We start from the raw sequence: 6894 nt of genomic DNA on the forward strand, positions 1-6894 counted from the left end.
TCAAAAGCAATAACAGAATTGATTTAAATAATATGATTTCACTGCATCCGTTTTTAAGTACATATAACTATATTGGAAGGAAGGTATTCCATCTGGTAACCCATCTGCAACTCTATCTATACAAGAAGTAAGTATTCATAAGAGAACATTCATATATTTGAATTCTCTGAACATATTGTGACCTTCTGTTACTATTCACATAGAATATCGCAATTTAAATATATCTTGGGTTTTTAATATCTTTAACTGCAGTATTGGGAAAAAAAGTAGCAAACTCAAGAAGCATGAGCCTTAAATGAACAGTCAGTTGCATATCCAAATTGCTCATGCCTTTATGTGGTCAGTTTGACACAGAGAAGCAATCCAGAATTATAACTTCATCAGGTCATTCCTGTAAATCCAATTTAAAGACTTGGTGGATTACTTAAGCAACACAACACAAACAATTTTTCCCTGTAAATTAAGTTAGAGGCCCCCCCAAACTATGTTTTAAGTATTAGTAATACACTTAACTTTTCCAACAAGATACTCAGGGGAAACACCAGGAATTTTATTTTCATCTGAGGTTTATGAGAAAGTTCTGCCTATCCTCCTTAATTTAAAGTAGGTCATGGAGGTAGCCAAACTAAGATGCAAATCACAATAATCTCTCTACCTTTAAGTTAAATTTCTCTCTGAAAAGCAAAGGATAGGAAATTCCTAGTTAACTTAGCTTTGACAACTCAGAGGTGAGTTTTTTAGGACTTCAGGTAAAAGTGAAATAAGGGAGTTCCCTAGTTCTTTATTTAGGCAGCGCCTTGGCAATTAATTTTGCAAGCAGCTGTAGTGCTTTAAGGCAGTATTCTACCACTTCTTATTGTAGGTTACACAAACTCGCAGTTCTGGTAGCAGGGTTATTCATTTCAGCACAGCCTAATCAGCTACAGCTAAGAATTAGGAAGATTAGCTTGAACAGTATAAATAAGTGCTTTGACCTATTTCTCAGGTTATTTTACCAGAAACAGATTAGGAAACAGCAGTACCACATTCTCAGTACCTGCTCTCTGGGAAGCAACAGTTGCTTTTAGTCCTACCCACCAGTGACAACCTTTCTTCAGCACCAAACAGTTCTCTCCATTTGTTCCTCTTTCACAGTTTTCTTAATTCACCCTATGATATCCCCTGTAGTTTGTCTACAGAAGCCTTTTCCTGAAATCTCCACATAGTCTTTAGTTCCTTTCTGCAACTACATCCCAAGTATTCTCTACAAAATTCCTACAAGCTGACTCCTTACCTACATAGTTCCCAGGAGGCAGGGGAGGCAGCAGGGGAGATAGCAGTCACTAGCCATTTCTTTTTAAACTTCATTAATCCTCACATAGGATTTATTGCCCTGTCTTAGAAATGCTCACTTAATTGATGGCTGAGAAAGATAAAAATTCTTTCTAAAGTGCTGATGAGTAACTATCTTATCTAGAACCAGAAAGGAATGTCTGCTCAGTGGCTGAGTTAAAAGTCAAAGAATTAAAGCAATATGCAATCCCAGGAGTAGAGAAATTACAGATTAATGGATGACATGACAGAAGTCTAAGATATTTTTCTTTCTTGAGTGTCACTTACTGTCAGAAAGTAAAAATAAAAAAAATGTATTTCATTAGCATAAATATTTCACCAATAAAGTAAATAAATGAAACCATAACCATGAATGCTATTATCCACATACTAGGTATAGAAACAGCCACTGGAAATGTTTCGCAACGATTCAGCAGACTAACATTTCAGTAAATTAGTAGCTGCATTGTTAACCATTTATCACAGCTGTTCTTAGGGATTTTTTCCCCCTTACTATGACAAGGTCTTTTAGCTGGAATATATTCAGAGCTGAAACTCAAAGTCTGAACCCGTGGGCTCGCAGCTGGCTCAAGTTAACCTAAGGACTGCCAGCAAAAGAGCAGTCCAAATTTCTACTGATTTTCTTATTACTTTTTTCTTATTTTTCAGTTAAATCAACTTGCTAGCCTGACTCACTCCATGACTGGCATCATTACGAGAGCTGATGCAATGGAAGTGGTGACATCATATCTTTTCAGCAGCAGTGAAACCTTACATTTTTTTCAGCTCACCACAAAACTGCACCTTAAAAGGTATATAGGGGCCAGAACACCATGCAAGTGTGAAGCACAAGGAAATTATGTGTAAAGCAGCATGAATTAGGAGAATTAAGACTCCTCTGGACTAGCCATAGGATAAGCCATAGTTTAACAAGCATATTAAATACGTTGGAGGCTTCTGCCACCAGATTTACAGCGCCATGGGTGTGTGGCACAAGGTGCTGTTCCCGTTGAAACACTCTCTGCCAATCCAATTTGTTCCAACAAAACTTTGACATGCTACCTTCGCCCCGGTGGGGTGACTGCTGCAACAGGCATCGGTTGCCCACACAGCCCTAACCCTCTGTGGTTCCAGCACCGCGTGTTCCTCTGCAACCAGGATAAAAGCAGACAGGCAGCATAAAATCCTCATGAAGCACTCTGCTAATTTGACAAAAATGTAATCATGTGCCCACACGTGATTCAGATCAAATTTGTACTGCTGGGTGATGTGGCATGGCCCAGAGCCAGCGGTAATGATTGTGGAACCACAGCACTCAGCTAAGGCTTCTCCTGCAGATGAATTACCCATACGGGAGACTGTAAATACAGAGTGTGGCCTATCACTGTGGAAACAGCTTGTGCAGGCTCCCCAGAACATGCCCCGATCCGTACAACAGAGACATAGTGTAACCCCTTGCCAAACCACCTTTCTTTCTACCCTCAGAGGGAGGGTGCTGGGTTAGCCTCTGAACTGAGAGCATTAAGCAGGGGAGGACGAAAAAAAAAAGGAAATTACATGTCTGAGGTTTTTCTTTTGGGCAAGTCTCTTATAAAAATAAAGGAGTGTACAAATGTCTTTGTTTCCCTGCCAACTTTTATAAGAACTAATTAAAGACCAAGGAGAACTTCATTTTCCTCTTTTTTTCATAGAGGGAACAGCTAATGAATTTAACCTATTGATGAATTTGCAGCTGCCTGCTTTAATTTGCTTATGACTGAGAAACAAAAAGTTAGTGTAACAGCAATGAGCCAGTAAAGCTGCAGAGCGGTCACTGGTGTGTGACCAGTGATCCAGCTGTGTGATCAAACTCCAATTAGGCAGCTGTGACAACAGAGCATGGGCTGTCCTTCTGAGCAAGAAAACAGCATTAAAATTACGGCCACTGCTTAGCACTTGCTGGTTTCCAAGTTGGCTGATTTGTCCATAATAAGGTCAGTGTCATCATAAAGGTATAGAGCACTGGCATTTATTCCCTGCTAAAGAACATCTTGCATTTTTCAACTTTATGATTTATCTATTGATTGCAATAGGAAATTCAGGCCACAAAATTCAGTGGTAATTGCTATCAATAAATTAAGAATTATGCTATACCAGAAAACAATCTTCAGAGGGAAATACTCGCAGGCCTTAACATAACTCATATTTCTTAGTCCAGACAAAATGGATTACAAGGCATTTATTGTATCGAGGAGTCCTATGGACTTTATGGAAATCACACAGAATTCAATAAAGAATTTTATGTCTGCTATAAAACCTACAAAATAATTTTTAACGCCCTTTTGATTCTGAAGTTTAGATCCCAGCCCTATATAAATCAGTGACAGATCAGTGACAGAGCTCCCAAGTGAGATTGGCAGAAAATGAGCATCCAATCATTTGCAACTCTTATTGATAAAATTTTCCATAAATTAGTCTACGTGACTGGGGAACCTTAAGGGTTTTACTCACATTAAATTCTACAGGTTTGGGGTTTTTTTCAGCAGTGGTGGGGAGGATGATTCACTAGAGGGGAAGCGAGGTATTTTAGTTTCTTGCTTTCCTTAAAAACCAGCTCTTTAAACTTCAACATGTTATTTCAAAATATTATTCCAAAACAATTTACAAATATTAGACAGGGATTCCCGAACTGTGGTATCTTAGCAGCAGACTACCTAGGCTACTTAAGAAGGCATGTGCAGTCCTTGGGAACTGCTGCTGCCCTGCTGCACCACCCGTGCCCAGCCAAGGTTAACCCTGCACCAGCTCATGCATGAAGCATTGTACAATTGGGACAACTGGAAACTAGAGTATCAGATAACAGCTAACTCTCCCCAGATTTCCACTGTTTATTCCAAAATCACAAACCCAGAAATGTGAAGCTTTTCCTGGGAAGCAGGGCAAAAACCTTCTCCTTCTTACAGCAAGTAGAAATTGGCCAGCAGAACCCTCTGGCTTGAATGCAGCAGTATTATAAAGGCTTCTAGTGTATGCATGGAGTCTATGCCATAGAAAGAGGAAATGGTTTCCTGCAATATGCATGACAAATCCGAGCAGAACAGAATCCATGTTATGTATTACTTGGTAACAGTTGGTACATGCTGCTACTGCTCATTCACTTCACTATCTTCTCTGCTGGCCCTAGGCAATAGCGATTTCACCAATTCTTCCTTTTCCTATTTACATCTGATTTGAAAGTCACATCAATTTAAATTAATGTATTGTTACAAATTGCACACAAAACAATGTTTGTTCTTACATTTGATAAGTAGCAATTATGAGTAAGTTTGCATGATAAACATTTGTTCAATTTTTTTTCATGAATAGTGTTTAGAAAGAGCTATTTCATCAATTGTTTCCACAAATGGACATTCATGCATATAGACAAGATAAAGTGACAAGAAAACAAAACTATAACTGAAAATTGAATTTTAAAGCAATTTATGCTTTGAATTTACATGCTGTTTGGGAGCATAGCTTCACGCTGCACAATTTTTTCCACATCTTGCAATAAAACAGGCACTTGTAATGCAAATGGTATTGACTTGCAGTGTATTAGTATTAATTCTGACTTCTAACAAATTAAAGTCAATTCTCCCATTATCCGGGAATTGATTATGCTGGCTACAGATGCAATGACATGTCGCTTCCCCACAGATCATTCAGTTCAAGATCACAGCAGTGCAAGCAATGTTTCACCAAATTAAGCTTTTTGGGCCTGGTCTCAATACTTTGTGGTCTGCAGTAAAGTGTCAGCATCTTTCTTTAGAGGTTTTACACTCTTCCTGTCTTTTTAGACAAATTGCAGGTACTGTGGAGTATGGGCTTTCTACTCATTTTGTGTAGTCACAAGTTGAGTGTATAATTAAAACTTCCTGCATAGAACTGAGCAGATGGCATGGTTTTTCCCAGTTTCAGGTATTCTATAAAACATACGGTCTTGCAGGTTTTGAACAATTTTCAGACTAGTATCTTTATTCAGACTTTATACATTTTAGTACAAAATTGCTTACTAAAGAACTATATTAACAAACATTCAGAGTCTAAGATAAGACTAAACCTTATAAAAGTTGCTTATATATATAATTTCTTAGGCCTATACTTGCAAAATGTAACCTACAAACTCCTAGTCATGTAATTTAATTAGAAAACTGCTGACATGATATTGATTTATGTATATTTAACTGATGTTCTGACACGACTAGAGGGTGCCCTCCATAATCCCAGCTCAGCAAAGCATGTAAGAACACGCATAAATCTAAGTATGTGTTTATGCCAATCAACCCAATTTTCACAATTTCTGCTATGCCTGTCTTGTGTCATAAACACATAAATACATTACATATATATTCTGCATATGTTATATACATTTTATATTACCCTTACCCGTTATACATTTCAATATGTTACACATATATTCCAAATGTACTTATGTGAGATTTTAAAGCTACATTTTCTAAAATGAACCACTCTTTCAATTACACAGTATGAGTAATTCCTTCCATAATGCTGACTTACACCACCTAGGTGAGTTTTTATGATGCAGATGACGTGGCCTAACTGTGGGGTGATTCCAAAAGGGGCATTCCCACCGCTAGTTACATCCCTGCATCTTGTACCAGCTGTGCTGTTTGGCTAGTCCCACTTTCTTTTTTTGAGGGGAGAGGGGGTAGGGGAGGGAGTAGTGGGGCTAAGATTAATTTTCTGGCAGTTTAGCTGTCTAAATTCTCTTGGGTTTACCCTAGAGCTGAGCATCAGTACTGGTAGGAGCGAACAGGCAGGAGAAGGGAGATGGAGGGGCATGGTCCATGTGCACAGTAGGCTCTAGCATGGCACAATGTGTATTAGCAAAACGTGTATTTAAAAACACACTTCCAGTGCACTCCACACCACTAAGAGGCTCAGCCTCTGTGCTTTAGTGCACTACACTCCACACTCAGCTTTTAAACAAGACTTGTCTCTAATTAAATGCAAAACTGCTTTTAAGAAATTGATCAAAAAATGTTCTCCTAGTCCTCAGACTGTCTTTTATCTGAACATAAAAGTTTATCAGAGTTAATTCTTTTAGTATGCACTTGTCTCACAAGAACAATTTTCTTCCATTTGGTCAAGACAAAGGAATTCAGGAATTTCTGTAAACTAACCCTCCCATCGCTTTGTGCATTTTTGTTGACATATTGGCAATATTCCTTCCAGTTTTATCTGGGTTAATCACATAGAAATTTTGTGAGTTGTAAATCTAACAGGATCCCAGCTACCTTTCTCTATTGTTAAAAACAAAAGGTCTAGCAAAGAATAAACCTAAATAAAAGCAGAGGTAGTCTCTTGAAAGTAATGAAATCTTCTCGCTGCATTTGCTCAGGTAGTTAATGGGAACACTGGCAGAATGACAGATGTTTTTCCAGACTTGCAAGGAGAAGTCATGCTAATGCTAACCCTGACACATTCTTTCCTTCACAAAGAAATGTCAGGATGCTACATGTGGAAAAACAAGAGTGGCTGCAAGTATTTAATCCTCTCACTTCTATTCATCTGAATGGGATTGCCTTCTACTGCTGTAGGTTT

This window comes from Acanthisitta chloris, unplaced genomic scaffold (genome assembly GCF_000695815.1).
Source record: "Acanthisitta chloris isolate BGI_N310 unplaced genomic scaffold, ASM69581v1 scaffold6351, whole genome shotgun sequence".
Lineage (NCBI taxonomy): Eukaryota > Metazoa > Chordata > Aves > Passeriformes > Acanthisittidae > Acanthisitta > Acanthisitta chloris.